This window comes from Macrobrachium nipponense, chromosome 8 (genome assembly GCF_015104395.2).
Source record: "Macrobrachium nipponense isolate FS-2020 chromosome 8, ASM1510439v2, whole genome shotgun sequence".
Classification (NCBI taxonomy): Eukaryota; Metazoa; Arthropoda; class Malacostraca; order Decapoda; family Palaemonidae; genus Macrobrachium; species Macrobrachium nipponense.
In genome coordinates this window covers 72,970,476-72,993,183 of record NC_087203.1, presented here as the reverse complement: position 1 = coordinate 72,993,183, position 22,708 = coordinate 72,970,476, and the positions used below count along the sequence as shown (strand labels likewise).

Here is a 22,708-nt window from a genome sequence, read left to right as displayed (position 1 = left end):
ATTTTCACTTTCCTTCTGTTTGAGGAAAGCTATAGTAGAGTAATGAACGAATGGCACAAACTGTGCAAAATACAGTCTACATAAAAGGAATCTTGGTTTGCCGATACAGGGGTCAGGACTGGATGTGGTTCAACTTAATGACAGAAAAATATTTACCGGCGAACGAAGAAAATATAGCTAATATAATTTCATTGTCCTCAGTAGCAAAGAAAAGAAAATTGAGGAATCAGCGAGATTCCCTTGGGACATAAAAAAATAAATAAATAAAACACTCCAACATGAAAACTCGAATGAGATTGGGAGCCGTTCCATAGGATCCCACCGCAACTGTTAACTACTAATGCAGTGGCATGTTTCCGCCGGTCAATTTGACAGGCACAGACAGTGAGAGAGGACGGCGAAACGCCAGAGCTATTTTTGTTACCCGTATTTATGTATACTGAAGTTAAAACAACCTGCCAGGGTAAGAACATACTAATTTTAGGACATAACTACTACCCAGCTAGAATATTTAAGGTATAGCTACTTACTAAGTAGTAGTAGTAGGCTAAACGTTTACTACCTATAGTAGCTACTAAACTGTAAAATGTTTTTTTTTTTTATTTATCCACCCGCCTGTGGTATTTGTGTATGGTAACACTGCGTCCTGGGCTTTAGATAGTTATATTCAGCTTACATTCAACAATAATAATAATATCCTATTTCGAATATCAACGGTGTAGGAATTCGCATAAAGTAAATTAAAACTTTTCAGTTGCAAATGTACACCCAGATATCCTTTTATTTACCTAAAGCTTACACATAGCGTAACTAATAAACTAGTATTTCGAATATTAGTGGTGTAATTCGCATACAGTAAATTATTAAAACACTTTTCAGTTACAAATTTACACCTAGATATCCTTTTATTTACCTACAACTTACACATAGCGTAACTATATTTAAAGCCCAGGACGCAGTGTTACCATGCGAAAACACCACAGGCGGATGGACATGGAAAAAAACAAGAGTATAGGTAGGTATACTTGGGTACATATCTAGGCTAGCAACTACAAGCCGCGCTTAAGCCATGGATCCCTTTTCGGTACCGAGTGTTATCACCAGCTTGTTACGAAAATCCTATTTAGCCTACGGTTAATCTACGTTAATGTGTCATGCAATTTTGCAGTTTTTTGTGAATTTGACATTCAGCTCAGCAGCGTTTGGTTAACTTTAGGTACTAATACCTACAACCCCCAGTCCCTAGACGTAATAGTAATAGGTTAAAATTTATTGTAAATAATTTTTTACACGAAAATATAGTTTTCCTATGTTTTAATGTAAACAGTTTACATTTCTGACTAACCTAACTTGTCCTGGGGTATGAGGTAGGGTAAACAACCGCATTGACTGGCCCAACTCACCGACAGTCACGGCTGGCCACCCTCCGAAAAAGTACTTATAACACATCCTGACACCGGAGATGGTTATCAGTCGCGAGTTGTTGTTGGTGAGAGAAACAGGTAAAGACCTCTATTCTCCTTTCAAAGTAAGTATTTTCTCCAGAGTTAGAAATTAAGGCCAAATTTAAAGCTTTAAACAGAGGGTAATGAAAAGGGTGGCCAACGCAGTGCAAACTTCACTAAAACGCTTTCGAAATTTCTACTTACGATTAAATAACTGAGAAGATTGACGCCATCTCGATGTTTGCGGAGTTGCTTGTGTCAACAAACTTCCCATTTCCTGTGATAAATCCGTACACCACTTGTACCCATAGACGCTGGGGCACTTTCATCACAACAATCGAAAAACGGTCCCCTGCCACGACGTTTTTAAGGAAACTACTGTTTTGGTAGAAGACAACGACGAAGAGTGCATTAAATAGTTATTTAAGTAAATAGTAAAACATCAATATTTTACATATTTATGATGATTAGTTTGAAAATATTCGTTATTGAAAAAATAATTGATTCCTGACTCAAATTTAAGTAATTATTTTTCGGAATTAGAACGTTCTTTTAAGTCCTGTATTATGACGTCACGACATCTTGACTTTCGTACCTATTGTAAATGACTCTACTTTCTTGCAGAACAGTTTACCAGTTATTCATGCAGATATTTACTAGCTATTCATGTAATTATAATTGTAATGTGCATATATATCTTTATTATTTACTTTTTGGATATATGAAATGTTTTACTGCTGGATTACCGCCGTAGTGTGACGCAATCGCTTTTGGTCCCTGGACCTCTGTCTGTTTTTGCACCATAAGAAATTAATAGGGCCGAATTTGCAATGACTAGAAAGTCGTTAAAAAGGAAAGTTAGTATTGAGGAGCATATGTTTTGATTGAGAAAAATGCAAATTTATTCAATAGCTAGCTTGTAAAAAATACTTGATTACAAAAAACTTGATTGACAACTAAGCAGCATACCTACTATGGGTTTCAGAGACAGTGCAAGCACGTTTTTTGGCAATATTTCTGTAACGAACACTCGTATCAGAATGAGATTTTGCTAAAGTGTATTACACCCAGTGCCGTAATTTATAAGGGTATCGTGAATCACTAATCGAAAAGAATAACGACACTTGTCCTTGTACCAAGAGACAAAAACTCCATTATCCAGAAATGGATACGAACACAGAAGTAAAAAACTCCACCTACCCTCTCCCCCCACATCCACCGCCACCCCTGTCCTTTCTTCATTCCTTCACCTTCCCTGCTCTCTCTCTCTCTCTCTCTCTGTTGCCAATTGGTATGTGTTCACCCTCCAAACTGGGTATAAGACTTACACAAAACGTGGAAATTAGTGAAATTAGCCTATGTATTGGAAGTATTTATACATAAATATTAAAGCAATTTTATCATTATTGCATTACTATGACAACTAGAATTCATGGAAACAGTTTATGATAATGCATCGGCATATGTGTGAAGCTCCACTAATGTGGCAACGATGATTTTGCCATTCTTAGCATGCAAACATTAAAGGTTACATTTATTTCTGGCATACAGTTATTAAAAAAATCAAAATACTAATAGTGACTTAAATCAATGAAAAGTGATAGCAAACAAAAATATAATCCACTAATCGCCGTCTGCTCCGCGATGGTTTTCGGCAGCCAGATGCACGACAAGGTTAGAAATATTGGATTGTATCTACTTTAGAAATATCTGTAATTTTTTGGGGTAATTTGGTTGCAACAAAGGGATAATAGACATGATTTAAATAAACATTTTGAAGTAACAAAGTAAAGTTAAACTAAATAATGAGTAAAGTAAAGAATTAAGAGAATAAAGCTTTGCACCTCATACACATTTTCGTCATCTGCTGCTCGTAACTGTGTTTGTGGAGTGAGCGCTTAGGAACCAGGAACAGCAACGTGATTCAAGTGCAATTTGGAGTGGATTAAGACCAATAATGTGTATAATTACAATCAAATAACCACTGTGGAGTTTCAGTTGTGATGGCAGTAAGGATAAAACCACCGATTACAGGGTAAAAATGAATTCAGTTCAAACCATGACCCCGGGGAATAACAAGTTTCATATCTTTCACTATATAAGAGACAACAAAATGTTGTTTTTATTGTGCTGATTACACCTGCAATCTTGAGTAAGATCAATAAACGTTACATATATACGCTAACATTGTTCAGATGAGTGCTGGGAAAGATGGTGAATAGTCCGTGATTAGACCGGCCAGCCTGACGATAGCCGCCATATTGGATTTCAAAACTGCCTTGAAAACATATTTGTTCCGATACGTAATACAAACCCTCGGTCCTTTTAACATAGGAAGGTAAGCTAGCGGCAGCTGGGACGGTCGTAAGCTTCGAACAAGGGGAGAACGGTAGTTAACTGCTTGTACCGATCGTGCGCGCGGCGAGTGAAGAATCACTTTTGCTTTCGGCCGTGGTGTGTGACAGGACGTGCTCGTCATCGCTCTGCCCGCTATTTGTTCGTCGTGTGCTTTGGATGTGTTTACAATTTCTTCTGACTGGTTGGTTTGTGGTTGTGAATGAAATTGTAAGTACTCTTTTTTTTTTTTTCATTTTCATTGATTTGTGAAGTGATTGAATTATGGATCTTGAAGAGCTTTCGACGCGCCCACCAGCTGCCCGTAGAGTGTGTCCCGGGCTGGAGGGGCGTAAATGCGGCGGATTCCGCTCTTATCCTGATATAGATCCACATGAATTATGTAATTCGGGTTGTCGGGGGCGCGAATGTTCCCGAACCGAACCATGTAATGTTTGTATGAATTGGTCCGAGGCGCAGTGGGTGCTGTACGAGGGTAGGAAGAGGCGTAGATCGACCAAGGGAGTCGTCGGAAAGCTCTCCAGCGACTCCTTTGGTGACGGATACCTCGTCATCCTTCCTGCCTCCAGCTCAAGCCCCCACGGTTTGCACCTTCCCCTGCGGGGTGGGTTTCGGAGTCCTTCTCCTCACTCGATCCGTCGAGTGTTGGAGGAGGGCGCCCGATACCCGGATGTCCAATTGTATTCGGGGTCTTCCGTCCGCTCTGGGTGGGGTTCGTCCTCCCCAGGCGTGAGGTGCCCCTCTAACTGACCCAGACTGTTCCTCCCTCAGGTGTTGCCTTCTGTGAGTGACGACCTTGGACAGGTGTGGCGTCGTTGGGACTGCAGGGCGCTCCCAGTATCCAGGGACTTAATTCAACGACTGGCGGGGTCGGCAAGTAGTAACTCATGGTGTAGTCACAACGACTACGAATACAGTGTCTACCCCATCCCGCCCTCCTCATGTGGTTTACACGCAACACATTGCATCTGTGACCCCCACTGCATCAATCCAAAAGCCGATTGCTGCCGTACCTAAGAGGGGCGTGCCGCCTCCACCTGGATTCTATGTGCTGCCGACCCCCGACTTTCGCTGTCCGAAAAGTTCTCCCCTGGACCTGCCGCCCGTCCCGATGATGAATTTGGCTGCTAATTGGAGACCTGCCTGCGACGCGGACTATGCTGCCGTACCTGCAGCTAGTGTTGCTGGCCCAGCGCTCGCGCCGCTCCTACAAGGCGCGCGTGCGTGACGCTCATGTTGATGTTGCTGCTGGTGCTGGTCCTGCTGGTGCTGGTCCTGCTGGTGCTGGTCCTGCTGGTACTCCGGTCCTGCTGGTGCTGGTCCTGATGGTGCTGGTCCTGCTGTTGATTTTGTGTTCCTGCGCTCCTGCCGTGCCTGCCCCTGCCCACGTCGCGTCTCGTCATGGAGGTGCTGCCCCGGACTCAGGTCTTTCCGGACAGGATCAGTCGGGGCGTGTTGCTTCGGCAATTGGCCCGACTTTTCCGTGGATGGAAGACCTGACGTCCGTCCTGAGGGAGCTGACGAAGAAGAGGAAGGTGTCGTCGTCGTCTTCATCGTCTTCTTCGTCGTCTGTTGCCGCCTCTCCCCCTTCGACTTCTAAGGCTTCCAAGCCGAAGAAGAAGAAGGCTGCCTCCTCCCCCCCTAAGAAGGCTCCTGAGGGACCTTCGAAGGGCCCGTCTCACTCCGGTGTGACGGGGGGTGCTTTCTGCTGGTCCTCCTGTTCCCTCGGGAACAGGGCCCCGTCTCCTCTTCTGAGAAGAAGAAGAAGACGGGGACCAAGGGTGTGCTGGCTACTGCTGGTACATCCTCGCCTGGTCTTGGTAGCACTGCTGCTAAGCCAGGTACCGGCTCGGCTTCTCGTCCAAAAGTCAAGACGCCTGAGCTCGCTCACCGTCATGACCGAGGCACGGAGCAGAAGACTGTCGAGAGTCGCGCAGGTGACTCTCGCCAGGCCAGCGGCCGCTCTCGTAGCGACCAGCCGGTACCTCGGGTTGACGTGACGGTCTCTGACCGGCCACGGGTTGAGGCTGGGAAGAGGTCCCCTCGACCAACGGCACCAGCTTCTGCTGGTACCAGCGGTTTGACGTGCCGTGAGGACGCTCACCGGTCTCACCGCGAAAGCGAGCTCTGCAGATCACCTGACCGCCGCTCCCACAGGGACCGGACGGAGACGGTGGCCAGCAGCAGCTCGTCTGACGCACGGGACCGGGGTCGACGTGCTCAGTCGAGCCGCTCGCCACAGGTGAGCGGCACGGCCAGGCCTGCAGATCGATCCCCACCGCGGGTTGGTGATCGGCTGCAGCCCCCCACGTACGCTGGTCCTGCCAGCGAGCGGGGGGGGGAGCGTCAGGTCTGTCTCTCCTCTACCTTCAACTTCCTCGGGCTACACCGGGAAGAGCGAGGTAGCTAGGAGATCGTGAGAGGTGCGCCGCTACGATCCCGTCACGATGCCGCACGCACCAGGCATGGGTCTTAGGACCAGCCAGGTCGTAACGCGCAAGTGGCTGGAGGCGACCGTCAGGGGTCTGTTGCTGTTCCTCCTTCTGAAGGAGGAGGGTCTCGAGAGCTGCTCCTGTTGGAGGGACTGGACGGTCCTACTCCTCAGGACGCTGTAACTCCCGAGAGCCAGAGGAAACTTTGCCCAGGTTATTGCGCTGATTCGTCAGCACAACGACCTGGGGGAAGGATCGCCGCTACCACCATCTGAGCCCACGTCCTGGCTAGAGTCATTTTGGGGCCCGAAGAGGGAACCCAAATTGACGGTGGGACTGCCGCGATCGGAGCTTGCAGACTCAGTCCTTGACCAGGTGGAGAATTTCGTCTCAGGACGAGAGGATTCACTTAAGTCAGGACGGTCTTCCAAGCTACTTCCTTCCTCCTCCTCTGCAGCGACAGCGGAAGTTCTACGTGCCATCAGTGGATCCAATACCGCCCAAAACAGGTTAACCCGGAGCTAGCTAGGCTAACTCCAGGTGTGTCCTGCAGCAGCTCCTGTCGGAGAACTTGTGGTTCTCGCAGCAGGAGGCACTGGGTCTGGAAGCTACCGCTATGGCGGCTTTCCAGGCAGTCTCTTGGTTGGATCTGTGGTCCCTCACAGTATCCAAGGTCGCGTCCGACTCTGGGGCACTGCCCTCGAAGACGACCCCGACTTCAGGAGACTGTGCCAGTCTGGAGGTAGGGCCATCTCCTACCTCGCCCATCAGACGGCAAACCTGTGGGCCAACTTGGTTCTCCGTCGTAGGGACGCTGTCCTTACACGAGTAGCCATGGGGGCCGGGCGGTGAGGCGGTAAATGGACTCCGTAACGGACCAATGAAGAGTTCCTCCGCTCTCTTTCCGGAGAGATGGTGGACAAACTGCGGTGGAAAGACGGCGCACTGATGACAGTGACCCGTCTGGTTCACCAGGCAGTTACGAAGGTTTCTGGCAACCTCGTACAACTGCGGCAAGCTAAGCCTAGTTTAGCTAGCGCTTCCTCGGCTGCTAAGACGGCTGCTCCATCGAAGCCCCGAGGAAAGACTCTTCCTGCTTCAACTTCTGGTAAAGGAGGCTGTAACCAGCCCTCCTCCCAGCCCTCCTTTCCCCGAGGAGGTGCTGGGAAGAAGTCGAAGCGAGGTGGGAAACGCTAGGGACGGCGTTCCCCCTCACCAGCTGCCGGAAGTGGGGGGCGGGGGGGTGGCCTAGCGAGCCATTGGGCAACTTGGCAGCGCTACGGTGCCGAGACCTGGATAGTAGACGTCCTTCGGGAGGGATATCTACTACCCTTCGAATCTCGGCCACCAACCCCTCACCTCCAACCCGGTCCATCTTCAGACATATGTTCTAGGATCCTCAAAGGACGACGCTCTTCGGCAGGAGATCAAGACCATGCTGACCAAACGAGCTGTAGAAGTTCGTAGTAGATCGGTCACCGGGCTTTTACAGCTGCCTTTTCTTAGTGGGAGAAGGCATCGGGGGGCTGGCGCCCGGTGATAGACTCTCTCGGCCCCTGAACCGATTTGTTCGCCAGACTCGGTTCAAGATGGAGACGGCACGTTTTCCGTGCTCGACTCCATCAGGGAGAACGAATTTTCATGCTTTCAGTGGACCTGAAGGATGCGTATTTTCAAATACCCATCCATCAGTCCTCCAGAAAGTACCTCCGCTTCATCTTCGACGGGACGGTGTACCAATTCTCAGGGCACTTTGCTTCGGTCTATCAACCGCCCCACAGGTGTTCACGAGAGTGTTCACGCTGGTGTCTGCTTGGGCCATTCGCACGGGATACGTCTTCTGAGGTATCTCGACGATTGGCTGGTCCTGGCGAGCTCCCGCTCGCAGTTGCTGCAGGACAGGGATCGACTTCTAAAGTTTTGTCGCGATCTGGGGATCGTGATAAACTACGAGAAGTCCGATCTCGAACCCAAGCAGAAGATGAAAGTACCTGGGTATGCTGATCGATACGGTAGCAGCTCAAGTCCGCCCCGCAGACTTGAGGATCAGCAAATTCAGGCGGCAGCCGGCCGGTTCCTGTCTCGGCAGTAACAGAGCAGCTCAGCAATGGCAAGTCGTGATCGGCCACCTGTCGTCACTCGAGAAGTTAGTTCCTCACGGACGTCTTCACCTGCGGTCTCTCCAGTGGAGACTAAGGGAGAGTTGGTCACAGGTAAAGGATCCACCTTACTTCCCCGTGGCCATCACCGAGGAAAGGTGAAGGCAGGACCTAGCCTGGTGGCTCGATGACAGAACCTCTTAAGAGTGCCTCTACGCACTCCCCCCCGCCCCCCCCGGAGTGCTGCTGTTCTCAGACGCATCGACCGAGGGATGGGCGCGAACCTGGAGGAGTTGCTGGCTGCAGGTGTGTGGGACCATCACGACAAGCACCTTCACATCAATGTCCTAGAACTCAAGGCGGCGTTTTACGCTCTCCAAGAATTCCAGGACCGCTTGGTGGGACACTCGGTGGTGTTGATGTGCGACAACACCACAGTAGTGGCATACGTCAACAAGCAGGGGGGCCTAGTGTCTCTCCCGCTACACCAGTTGACTGTGCAGGTGCACGAGTGGGCCACGGCTCACTCAATAGAGCTGTCAGCACGCTACATTCCAGGCAAGAGGAAATGTATAGCAGACAGCTCAGCCGTCGGGTATCATGTGATAGGGACCGAGTGGTCCCCTAACACCCGATTTGGCGGAAAGGCTCTTCAACCTGTGGGGGCGTCCGGTCATAGACCTGTTCGCCACCCGGCACAACAAAAAACTTCAAGTTTTTTGTTCGGCCGTGCCGGACCCATGGGCAGCTGCAGAGGACGCTCTTCAACACCCCTGGGACAACCTCTTCGTCTACGCCTTTCCTCCCTTTTGTCTGATTCGGAAAGTGATCAGTCGAGCGCTGGTCACTCCCAATCTCAGGATGATCCTGGTGGCTCCCAAACGACCTCAAGCCGTTTGGTATCCGGACCTGCTGGCTCTTCTTGCGGAAGAACCGAGAGAGATGCCCCACTGGCACAACCTTCTACCCCAGCCACACGTAGAGCGGTACCACGGGCAGTCCAGTCCCTACAACTTCACGGCTGGCTGTTATCCACCATCTCTTGCGAACGAGAGGCTTTTCTCGCAGCGCAGCAACAGAGATGGCTGGGACACGTCCGACAGTCCTCTGCAGCGTGTACCAGGGGAAGTGGGCCGTCTTTCTGTGGTTGGTGTCGTAGACGGGGTCTATCTCCTCTCAGAGCCACTCTTCAGCAGGTAGCGGATTTCCTCGTGTTTCTTCGCCGAGAAGTTAAAGGATATAGAGCCGCCCTGGCCCTTGTCCTAAAAAAAGCTGAGGGGACTGGACATCTCGAACTCGTTCGAGATCTCCTTGCTAATGAGGAGCTTCGAAAGGTCTTGCCCACCCAGGGAACTCAGGCCCCCCTGAGTGGATGTGACTCTCGTCCTTAGGAGTTTGACTCGAAGACCATTCGAGCCACTCCGAGAGTCGTCAGACAGGGATCTGACCCTCAAGACCCTCTTCTTGCTGGCCCTGGCATCGGCGAAGAGAGTAGGGGAACTTCATGGTCTGTCCTTCAATGTTAAACATACCAGGGGCTGGGGATCTGTGACGCTCGATTTCGTCCCGAATTTCGTAGCTAAGACTCAGAATCCGTCGATCCCTGACGACAGGTTCGAAGTCTGTTCACGAATCCCTCCCTAATGGATTTTCACCGACAACGATACGGATGAGATGCTGCTTTGTCCTGTGAGGGCGCTACGGCGCTATCTGAAGAAAACTCGACACCTCAGGCCTGAGTGTCGACGCCTCTTCGTTAGCACTGGGGTTACCAAGAAAGAAGTATCCAAGAACACACTTTCTTTCTGGCTGCGTGAGGTGATCAGGAGGGCGTACGAGGCTGATGGTAGTGACGACATCCGTACGCTCCGACCGAGAGCCCACGAAGTCAGAGGTATTGGACCCTCTTTGGCGTTCCGTAAGAACTTCTCCGTGGCGCAGGTCCTGAAGGCAGGTGTCTGGGCCAACCAGACTACCTTCACGTCCTTCTACCTTCGGGATATTGCCCACAAGTCCTTGGATACTTTTTCCCTTGGACCTGTGGTGGCTGCTCAACACGTTGTGTAAGCTTACCCAGCACCCGAGCAGGCAGAACAGCATCGATTCCTGGTGTGACTGTAGGAATGAATGGTTGAATGAGAGTGCGACTGGCTTCTCTTCTCCATCTTTCTCTCTCTCTACCTGTGGGCAGAGGGTCACGGTCGTCACCATGCTGGAAAGGAATTTCGATGCAGGTAAGCTACTCGACCGAGCCCCAATCTATCCCTTTAGTTAGGGATAGAAGCAAATATCCTCCACTCCCTCCAACAAGGGGGAAGGAGTGGATGCCTACTTGAGACAAACCCATAACTTTATGTTGGCTCTTGTAATAGAGCAAGTTCTTACTTGCTGGTACAACGAGATACGCTTGCCTCTCCTTCAGTACTTGGCTCAGAGGTCTGACCATTGATCCTGCGGTGCACACCCCGATCAATCGGACAGAGGTTTGGATCCCTCCCTTGCTCTTACGACCAGGGAGGCATTCCAAGGTTGGACGAACACCAGTCTGTTCACCAAAAAGACTCAGATTCCACCCACCAAGAAGTGAGTCTTCCTATTGTTAAAGGACGGAGGGTTTGGTATTACGTATCGGAACAAATGACAATTTGTCGAAAATTGCATTTTTCCTAACTATACAAACCAGAGGTCCTTTACATATAGTCCCACCTCATACCACCCCTCACTCTGCAACTTTTTGCATAGGCCTAAAGCAAAAGTGATTCTTCACCGCCCCCCGCGCGCACGATCGGACAAGCAGTTAACTACCGTTCTCCCCTTGTTCGAAGCTTACGACCGTCCCAGCTGCCGCTAGTTACCTTCCTATTGTTAAAGGACCTCAGGTTTGTATAGTTAGGAAAAATGCAATTTTCGACAAATTGTCATTTTACGAAGAGTGTCACATGCTTATTTGTTCCGACATGGAATACAAACCTTTCGGTCCTTTTACAATAGGAAGGTTACTAGCGGCAGCTGGATAGGTCGTAAGCTTTCAAACAAGGGGTTCGGTAGTTAACTGCTTGTTCGACAGTGCGCGCGCCGCGCGACTGGGAGGTGAAGAATCACTTTTGCTTTCGGCCTCACAGCGTGTGGATGTGTGTATCTTCGCTCTCTGCCCGCTTCATCATCGTTTGCTTTTGTATGGTTGTGTTCTCTTGTTCTGTTTTGGTAGCGAAACTGACTGTAAGTACAATCATTTTCTATTTGTTTATTGCAAGTGATTTGATTTGTCGATCAATATGGATTCACCTCGCCCTCCAATTGTCCGGCGACTGTGCCCTGGGACTGAGGGGCGTAAGTGCGGAAAATTCCGCAGTTTTCCGGAGATTGACCCCCATGTATTGTGTGCTCGGTGTCGGGGGCGCGAGTGCTCGCGCACCGAGCCCTGTGAAGTGTGTGTATCGTGGTCGGAGGTGCAGTGGGGCTTGTAAGAGGCAGAAGAAGCGAAGGCCTGCAAAGGAGTCATCGGAAAGCTCTCCCACGACTCCTTTGGTAACGGACACTTCGTCGTCTTTCCTGCCCCCTGCTCAGCTCCCACGTATGGCACCTTCCCCTTCGGGGGGGGTGGTTTCCAGGTCCTTCTCCTCATCTGATCTGTCGAGTGTGGAGGAGGGCGCTCAGTACCCCGACGTCCAGCTGTACTCAGGGTCTTCTATCCGTTCGTCAACGCCTCACGAGCTGGTAGAAACCCCCCTTAATCACCCGACCTTTGCTTCCACAGGTGCTTCTGCTGCGAGGGATGACCTTGGTCAGGTGTGGGCGTCTCTGGGCTTGCAGGGCGTGCCCAGTGTCCAGGGGCTTCTGTACCATCTTGCTGGCTCTGCCGCGGTCACGCATGCAACGGTGACCACGACTACCACCACCCTGTCTACCCCAGGGTACACCGCTCCCCCTCACCTGGTTTATTCCCCGCATGCTGTGTCAGTGTCACCAACCTCATCAGTGCAGGGGCCGATCGCCGTACCGAGGGGGAGTGGGCCACCGCCGCCGCCCGGGTTTGCCGTGCTGCCTCGGCCTGACTTCAGATGTGTTAAGAGCTCGCCCCTGGACCTGCCGCCGGTGCCTAAGATGTCGGTGACGTTGGTTTGACTGCCTGTGTTGGAAATGCCGCTTGCCGCACCTGCCGTACCCACCCAGATGTTCCCGACCGTTCCTGCCGTGACTGCTGTACCTGTTGTTCCTGAGATGTCCGCACCTGCCGATGTTGTTCCTGTTCGTGGCGTTGCTGCTCCCGACGTTGATCTATCCAGACAGGTGCGTCTTGGCCCTGTTGCTTCAGCAACAGCAGCCCTGGCCCCGCCCTGGATGGTAGACTTAACGTCGGTCCTGAGGAAGCTGACGAAGAAGAAGAGGAAGGTGTCGTCGTCGTCGTCTGCCGCCTCTCCCCCTTCGACTTCTAATGCTTCACAGCAGAAGAAGAAGAAAGGTTGCCTCCTCCCCTCCTAAGAAGTCTCCTTCGGGAGCTGCTCAGGGCCCGTCTCGCTCCGGTGAGACGGGGGGTTCTTCCGTTGGTCCTCCTGCTCCTTCGAGAGCAGGGCCCGTCTCTTCTTCCGCAAGGAAGAAGACTGCGGGGACCAGAGGAGTACCGGCTAACACCGGTACTTCCTTGCCTGGTGCCAGAGGCTCTGCCACTGCATCAGGTTCCGTCTCGGCCTCTCGTTCGCGAGAGGTACCGAGTGTACGGTCGCCTGCCAGCGACCGTGCAGCCAAGAACCAGACGTCAGAGCTCGCTCAGCGTCAGGTTCACGGCACTGAGCGGAAGACTGGTGACAGCCGCTCAGGCGGCGACTCACCAGGCCAGCTCTCGCTCTCGCGGCGATCAGCTGGCTACCCGGGCTGACGTGACGGTCTCTGACCGGCCATGTGCCGAGGCTGGGAAGAGGTCCCCCCGATCGCCGGTGCCAGTGCCGTGAGGACAAGCACTGGTCTCACCGTGACAGTGGGCTCTGCAGGTTGCCTGACCGTCACTCTCACAGGGAGCGTCGGGTACGGCAACCAGCAGCAGTTCCTCTGACACACGAGATCGGGGCCACTGTACTCAGTCCAGCCGTTCTCCGCAAGGAGACGTCTCGACTAGGCCTGCAGTTCGATCGCCACCACGGGTTGGCGATCGCCTGCAGCCCTCCAAGCCCGCTGGTCCTGCCAGCGAGCGAGGGGGAGCGTCAGGTCTGCCTCTCCCGTGCCTTCAACCTCCTCTGGGTTACACCGGGAGGAGCGAGGTATTGCGGAGTGATCGTGAGGGGTGCGCCCCGCATGATCCCGTCACGATGCCATACGTGCCAGGCACGGTCCTTGGACCGACCAGGACATACGGCGCAAGTGGCAGGAGGAGACCGAGAGTGGGGTCTGTCGCCGTTCCCCCTCTTGAAGGGGGAGGGTCTCTGGAGGTGCTCCTGTTCGAGGGACTGCACGGTCCTTCACCTCAGGATGCAGTAACTCCCGAGATCCAGAGGAACTTTGCCGAGGTTATTGCGCTGATTCGTCAGCACAACGACCTCGGGGAAGGGTCGCCGCTCCCACCTTCAGAGCCCACGTCCCGCTCGAGTCGTTTTGGGGCCCGAAGAGGGAACCCAAACCGACGATGGGGTTCCCGCGATCAGAGCTGGCCCATTCTGTCTTGAACCAGTTTGAGTCTCTTGTCTCCGGACAGGAAGGCGCTCTCAGGTCAAGCAGATCGAGCAAGCTGCTTCCAACCTCCTCTACTGCGACAGCGGCGTTTCTACGTGCCGTCAGAAGATCCGATGCCGCCCAAGCAGGTAAACCCAGATTTAGCCAGGCTAACTCCGGGTGTGTGTCTGTAGCAGCTCCTGAGGTTCTCGCAGCAAGAGGCACTGGGCCTGGAATCTAATCTACCGCTATGGCAGCTTTCCAGGCCATCTCCTGGATAGACCTGTGGTCCCTCACAGTGTCTAAGGTCGCAGCCAACTCTGGGGGAATTTCCCTTAAATAGTATACACTTCATAATAATTCAGTCAGCATGCTTTAGAATATCTTTAATGAAGTATTTGCTGACTACAGAACCCCCAAACCCCCTGAAATGTCTGTGAAAGTGAGGTACATTTATGGCAGAAAATACCAGAAGTCATAATTTTACTGTGATATGATTGATGTTATAGATATTTTAATCATATTTGTTTATTATGAAAGATTTCTTTTGACATGAGCTTGGTCATGATTGTGGGTAGTATTTAATATTAATTGTTTTTATAAAAGGTTATGTAGGCTACTGAACAGATTTGTGTATATGGTGCAGATATATACAGTACACCTTTTGGAGTGATTGTATGCTCTGTATATTTTACATCGCAGTGTAAATACAGTAGCTAGATAAAGGAAGTGTTAACAATAGATAATGGAATTTCTTTGAGTTGTTTATAAGCAGTAAGTTTAAAATTATAGTCTTTAATACTGCAAAGATTACAAAGTGGTATAAAATGCCATTGTTTTCAAATATAGTTATAATGAAAGGGATTAATGTAAAAGTACATAGTTTGGTCTTTTGAATTTAGGTAAATCATCTTATCTCATTACTTCAATTTATAAATTTTAGATGTTTTATGAAATAGATTGATAGGATGACAATATAGATATTACAATATATTATTTGCTTTGTTGCAATTCACTGTAGCATAAAGCATTCAGCCACTGATGGCTTTTTCATGATGTTAAAATTCATTAGAGTAGTTTATGGATATGTGAGGTGTTAGAATTTGGTGGTAAAATTTGGAGCAGGAGAATGCACAGATTTGGTTGCATGGATTCATTAGACCTACATAGTACAGTATTTTGTTAAGCTCTTTTTATATTACAGTGATTAAACATGAAAGCAAGCTTATGCCAAAATGAAATTAATATTGTAAATACTGTATAACAATTGTATGCAATCTTCAATTGAAGTTCTTCTCCAGGTGTGGTGTTTGTATAAACTGGAAAGATAAATAAAGGAGCTTGCCTCAACACCCCTCCCCCACCTCCCAAAGTAGGGCTGGCAGTGAGGACACAACAAGTTAGTAGTTAGTGTCCGTGAAACCTCTCCTCCTTACTCCTGTCATGCAAGCAGAGGCCATAATATGAAATATAAAGGATCCAAAGTATTTCCTGTGACAGGTATGGAGTTGTGCTGTTCTTCTCTTAATGTTGATAATATATGTGATACCTGGTCAACGTATGTGGTGGTTTACCTGAAGAATTTTGTCGCGACTATTTTCATTTGGTGAATATTGGTTGAAATTTGTGTCTAAAGCAACTCAGAAACTTAATCTAAGAGATATTTATAGCTTATGTCAGTGGTGTTGCTGAAATTTCTGTATTAATAGACACTTAATCTTGAAGAGAAGTTTTAAAGAAGTTCTTAGTTTAGATTTTAACTTGAGCATGATTTCATGAGAAGTATAAACAAGAATAAAGGTTTTAAAATCTTTAATGATGAAAGAAACTTTCACAATGCAGTGGCATGGTTCCATAAAAGAACTTTCAATCGTCAAATTGTCTCCTAACTTAATTGAGTTTAAGAGGCATATCAGAAAAGTATACATGGTGAATATGAACTATATTTGGGTAACTTTTCCATAAAGCTTAAAAGCTTTCTTTCTATAAAATGTATTGTAGAAGTAATCCTGTTTTGCTGGATATCTGAACTCCCATAATGCAGTGTTTAGCCTATACTTATGAGTCCAATGCTTATTGAAATAGAATCTTTAGAAAGTAAAATAGTCTGTCATAGATTTTGCCAGTGCTTTGAAAATAAGAACATGATAATGAACAGAAATTCCTCTGTTGTAAGTATGCCAAATTCACCAGAATACTGGAGTGTGTCATAATACTGGTTAATCATTTTCCAAACAAACATTGAGTATTATGATAAGTTGTATAATTCCAGGAAACTTGACCTTATTTATCAAGTAAAGGAATCTCAGATTTCATGTATGACACTTACCTGGCAGGTATATATATAGCTATATTCTCTGTTCGCACTGGCAGAATTTTCAAAACTCGCGGCAACCGCTAGATCACTGGTAGTTCAGGTGATCGCCACCCCGCTCCCGTGGCGCTGGTGCTCGGAATCATTCCCATTTTCGTCAGATTTTTCTCTGAACCCTGTCTCCTGAGGGGAGGTGGGTGGGAATTTAATTATATATACCTGCCAGGTAAGTATACATGAAACTTTGTTATATCATAATAACATCATTTTAACTTGCATATAAATAGGCTTGAGCATCTGCTTTGTCTACCATAAGAACATGGGAATACAATACAGCTGTATATGATATTGTAGCCAACTTGAAGTCTATTGGGTCATTTTAGTTTGCTGTATTGTGCCCCACTTAAGGATACAAGAGAGATTCAGGTACAACAAGGGACTGACTGGTACCAACTATGTATATATGGATATCATTGATGTAATAAGGAAATGATTGTTTTTGGCTTTTGTGAGGATTGTGTGAATTGTTGTCTCAGATTTCAGTGTTCTCGATTTTATGAAGCATTTTATTGGCTTTCCATCTTAGTTGCAAGTCTTTTTATATCTCTTGGCTATAACTCCTTTGTTCTGAAAATAATTTTGTGTACTATTATGGAAATTTACTTTGATGTATAGCACAGATGAATTGTAACTTGTGGCATGTTTTCATCATTGGAATTTGTTTTAAACTTGAATATTTTATGTTGCTTTTTGTTCTTTTCATTTATTGTCTTGATGTCTGCAACTTTCAGTTGTTAAAAGTTTTATCAAAAGGTGTTGAAATGAAGTATGTCTTGGTATCTTTGAACATGGTAGTGGTTTTAAAGTTGTTTCCAGCATAGAAACTATTTAGTGTTTGTGAAGGGAATGCAGTATATGTAATTTTTTTTATACAATAGTTAATACCTTTACACTCCTTTAGTACATTGGTTTCTGTCAGTCTTTAAATCTATGTGAATATGCAATGGATACTTAACAAAACTGCTCTCTCTCTCTCTCTCTCTCTCTCTCTCTAAATTATGTTTATTGTGAAGCCCTAGTGCTCAAAATTTTCAATCATTAGATGCTTACTAGATTTTACTGCAGCACATGTGAGACTATGCTATAAAGTGCTGCATTTGATACTGAAAGTTAGTATTGCCACTATAATTTACAATTATTTGAACTTCTTCAGTATGGGAATAAATAGTGAAAATCTGTTGAATGCTCTTTAACCAATAAAAATATTTATTAAATATTACAGAAAAAACTGACAATTCTGTTACTCATTACAAGATTCAGTGTGATTAGTAGAGGCACTCTTGTCTGGCCATTTCAGTACTGCCTTTTTTGTTTTAGTCTGATATTACTATGGTGAGTTTGATAGTCTGCAGTTTTGATTGTTCATTTTTCTTAGTTGTTGACTAAAGAAAACTGTCCGTCCACCTTAGTGTGTTATTATTAATAGGGGTTAGTTTTTCCAGACCTCTGAGTCCCAAGTAGACTCTTCTTGGGCTGGTTCTCAGGGATTAATCCTGAAAGAGGGAAAAAAAATTAGACTTTATTTGAGAAACCTGTCTTATTTAAAAAATTTATGTTGTTATTAATTGAAAAATCTTTGCTTTCAGCAAGAATACTTTTCTTTTTTGAATTCCGTAGATATAGATCTTTGCTGGGTCCAATTTGGGCACTCAATAAGTACTGTCATGGGTGTTTGACATCTGTTACATTTTATTGGGTCAGCATGTGGTGTTGACATTAAGTGACCATTTGAGAATTTTGTGTGTCCTATACGGAGCCTTGCTAGGATCACTCTTTCAATCTTTCCTCCTGTGAGGATGTCCTCCATGCATACACTTCAGTTTTTATGTTTTTAAGTTTATTTGTTGTTGGCACTGAGGCCCATTCTCTTTTCCAATCCTGGTAAATCAATGGTTTAACAGATGTTATCCAGTCTGACACTGGGGCATGTGTAATTGTTAGAGGGATAGTGCAGGCTGATTTGGCAGCTGAGTCTGCATTTTCATTTCCTTTTATTCCCACGTGTGCTGGGATCCAACATATTTCTATTGATAATCCTGATTGGAGGAGTTAATGAATTTTTATTTGTATTTCCTGCACTATTTGGTTTACTTATTTATACTGTCTTATAGCATCTACTATAGCGCTACGTGAGTCACTGAAAATAACAGACACTTGCTTTTGCCTCAGATATCATATCAAGAGCCATCTGCATGGCTGTGACTTCAGCAGTAAATACTGATGATATTAAAGGTAGGCTTTTTTCATTAACATATTTTTCGAATATGCAGATGCTCCTACTCCAACATTATTTTTGGAGCCGTCAGTATATACCATAAATTTGTTTCCCTTTCTTCTAATGTGCTCCAAAGCATGTTGGCGGTACATTTCTGTACTTGTCATATGCTTTTTGGGTAGGTAAGACAGGGAGGTACATATCTTTATTCGATTTAAAATCCCCGGTGGTGGCAATTCCATTGGTGGGTGAAAAATTGGATCCATGTTATGCAAGCTTATTATGTATTTAGCTCTTTTTGGGAAAGAGCTAGTACTATTAACTGCTGTTACTGGATTACAGTTTTGAAACCCTGCTTGTATTGAAAGACCTCTTCATATTGTTATCAAATTACGGTGATGTTTTAAGGGCAACACACCTGCCTCTACCAGAAGCGAGTTTGTTGGGGACGATCGGAATGCTCCTGTGCACAATCGCACGCCTTCATGGTGCACTGTATCGAGAGATTTTAATGCAGATTCTGAGGCAGATGAATATATTGGACAGCAGTAATCTATTATGGATAAGACTGTTGCCTTATATATCATTAATAAAATGTCTCGCTTTGCTCCCCAATTAGTGTGTGATAACTTTTTTAATATGGCAAGGGCTTTGATGCCCTTGGCTTTAATGTATTTGATGTGCTCTTTCCAATTTAAATATTGATCAAATATCACTCCTAGATAATTGATTTTTGTACAAAATTGTATTTCAGTGCTATAAAGGTGAAGTTTGATTGTTTGGTTCTTCATCCATCTTTGTCTTTGTAAAAGACGATTGCTTTTGTTTTATCAGTTGAAAATTTAAATCCAACTGAATTTGTCCAACTTCATATATTTGAAATGCCAGTATACTGAGAACTCTCTGAGCATGTCTCAAATTACTACTCGTATAGTAAATGACAAAGTCATCAACATATAAACTGTTTTTTACACCACTTGGTAAATTTATAGTTATGTCATTGATTGCTAAAGCAAACAATGTACAGCTCAAGACACTACCTTGACGGATTCCTTCTTCCAGTTTATAGGTTACTGAGTAGGAATTTTCTACTCTTGGTTGAAAATTTCTGTTTGTTAAAAAGTTCTTAATAAATATTGGTAAGTGGCCTCTTAGTCCCTTGGAGTGGAGTTTTTGCATGATGTTATGTTTCCATGTTGTATCATATCCTTTTTCTATATAAAAAAATATAGCTACTGTTAATTTCTTTTGTTCAAAGCCTTTTTGATATGATCTTCTTAATGTGTTAAGGGATCTAGGGTTGATCTGCCAGCTATTGAACCAGATTGTGTTGGTGTTAAAATGGATTCTTTGGTTATTACATACGTTAATCGTGCATTAACCATTTTTTCTAAGATTTTTCATTGGCAACTTGTTAGGGATATCAGTCTGTAATTGGATGGATTACTTGCATCCTTTCCTGGTTTATTTATTGGAATTATTATGGAATGTTTCCATTTATCAGGAAAGACACTTTTTAGCCAGATACTATTATAAAATTTTAATAAATAGTATGATTTAGCTATAGGAGCTATTATGAACGTATATGGCTGTGCCTAATTTTCCACCGTCAGTTGGTGAATAACAGGCAATTTTATAGTGTTGGATATTTGTAGGGTTACTTCCTATATGTTGTAGACATATGCACATTGGGTTGTGGTCTCATATGATTCTTTGTAATTCACTCAGACGTAGTCGGGTTAAGAGACCATTTATATTCCATTGAATGATTTTATATTCCATTATTGGGAGGAATTGGTGTTAAATTCTGTAAATTGATTGCTGATTTTACTTTGCCTCGTAGTTTATATGTATTTGAATTTATTAGTGGTTTTTTAATCATTGTATTTGTATGTTGGTTATTAGATTCTGCAGTTTGTTTTTCCTAATTGAATATTAATAAGTATTTTTTATTTTATAATTTCCTTTTTGTATTTTAAGGATTCAGAACATAATTCGTTCTCATGTTGGTGTGTTAAAGGGCACCTCCTTAATTTAGTAAAATTGTCTATACAATTTTGTACTGTGTACTCTGTCTTGGTAGTTAGTTGGTTATATGTACTTACAAAGCATTCATTACAACCACAAGATGAAGCATGTTTGGTACTGTCTTGGTAGTTAGTTGGTTATATGTACTTACAAAGCATTCATTACAACCACAAGATGAAGCATGTTTGGTACTGTTAAATATTGATTCAGAAGTATTTGGTTTAGCTTTAGAAATTTCTGGTTTTTTAATTCTATTGGTCCTTTTTTGTAGTGATAAGGGCTGTTGGTTTGAGGGGTTATTTGTTTTGTTGTTGTTAATGGAATATTTGGGTCTTGTGGATGGTTGGGGGGTGATAGTTATATTTTGGTTTGGTTTAATAGTATGATTTTCTTAGTATTATTTGATGGGAATTGTAAAGAGGATCTTTACTGTCCAGATGTTGGCTGTTTGATTGAGATTGAGGGTAATTGTGTATTTCCAAGTGTGATGAGGTTAGTTTAATATCTTTTTTAAAATGTTCTCCTGGTGTAGTTGGAGTTTCTTTGGATTGATTGTAATTTTCAATATTTACTTTTTTTTTTCCTTTAGGTGGGGTCCGTTCCAGTATTCTTTTCTTTTTGCCAGTTCGATTATTATCATTATTTAACTCCTCTTCCATTGGAAGTTCTTTTTCATGGATAACTGAATCATCTATGTTAGTGGTGGTATTGGTTGTTGTAATATCATTTTATTTTGGGCTTCAGTATTATTAGTATGAAATTTAGTTTCTATATTTATATTATCTTGTTTGTTTTGCTGCATGATGTCTTGATTTTTAGTCACATTTGAAAAGGTGGGGGTTTTGGATGGATTATGAACTCCTCTTACTTTTAGCTCAGTCTGGCTTCCATGACTGACATTCCTGTCCTATTTATTAAGAACTGAAGTTCTGTGTTATATTGGTAAAAAGAGCATTCCTTAGATTTCGTGTGATGGGCCAGTCCACAATTAATACAATTTAGTTGATTACAGTTCCAATTAGTGGTATGGTCATCTGATGCGCAGACTGCACATATTACCTTATTACGGCATTTTTTTGTATGTGTCCATACCTTGAGCACTGTGTACATTGTAGTGGTTTTGGAACAAAAGGACAAACTTCTCTATTTTGTCCAAGAATTTTTATTTTAAATGGTAGGTCTTGGCATGTAAATTTTATTTTGGCAATGTTGATATTTTTATTTTTGTCTTTCCTACTTGAAATCGAGTATATTTCTAAATCGTGGATATTGTTATATCTCAATTTTAAGGAGTCTAGCAGTAGTAGTTTTGAAGGAAGCTCCTGCTCGCAATTGGGTAGGATGACTGTACCCCGTACATAATTGTTACTTTTATATTATTAATTTCTGTTATACTTAAAAAGGCAGTGTACTGCTTTTTATTGGTTACTTGGATAAGCCATTCATTGTCCTTGATATGTGTGCATTCCATGTCTTGTGTTGGATATATGTTAAAGTAATTTGTTTTCTAGTATTGCTGCTGAGATTTTGTTGTCAGCTTTGAGGACTAGAAATCTTGACCAGTTATCTGGTCCAAAGAGGTCATCAGAATGTACCAATGTGGGATTGGATTAAGTCGGTAATTTTTGTTTCGTTTTGGTCCTTGTATGTTGCCTGTCTATTATGATTTTTATATTTTTATGTATTGTTGGGAGGATTATTTGTCTCTAATTCAGAATTATTGTTCATCATATATGGTTCCATTGTTACAATATTGGAGTTTACCAATTTATTTTTGTTTGTTTCTTTTTTATTTATGCACTCTATTTGGTTTTCTGGCTCTGCTGCTTTACTTGGAACAGGGTGTTCCTTTGTATCATTATAGTATTTTCACTACTTGTGGCAGTACCAAGGAAATTCAGGAGTGACATGCCAATAGTCATCAACTGTGCCGGAGTTTTTCCATCATGGGGCCCAGAGGTACTTAAATCATTTATTTCATTAATCATAAATTTGAGATGAGATTACAAAAAAAAAAAAATCTTGAAAAGATATCATTGGCCCTTTGCGAAGTTAAATCTGCCAAAGGCACAAGTGAGAAAGGACTCCCAAATGTCCGCATCCCTACCCTACCCCAA

At 45.0% G+C, this 22,708-nt stretch overlaps 1 long non-coding RNA gene across 1 annotated transcript in view; it reads left to right on the top strand.

Moving 5' to 3' along the window:
- Window positions 1-332: 332 nt before the first annotated feature.
- LOC135222849 (uncharacterized) overlaps window positions 333-22,708 on the top strand; it is a 33,029-nt gene continuing 10,653 nt past the window's right edge. Inside the window, exons 1-2 of the long non-coding RNA XR_010316366.1 lie at window positions 333-463; window positions 15,276-15,474. This is a non-coding gene — a long non-coding RNA (uncharacterized LOC135222849). The remainder of the gene's footprint in view (window positions 464-15,275; window positions 15,475-22,708) is intronic.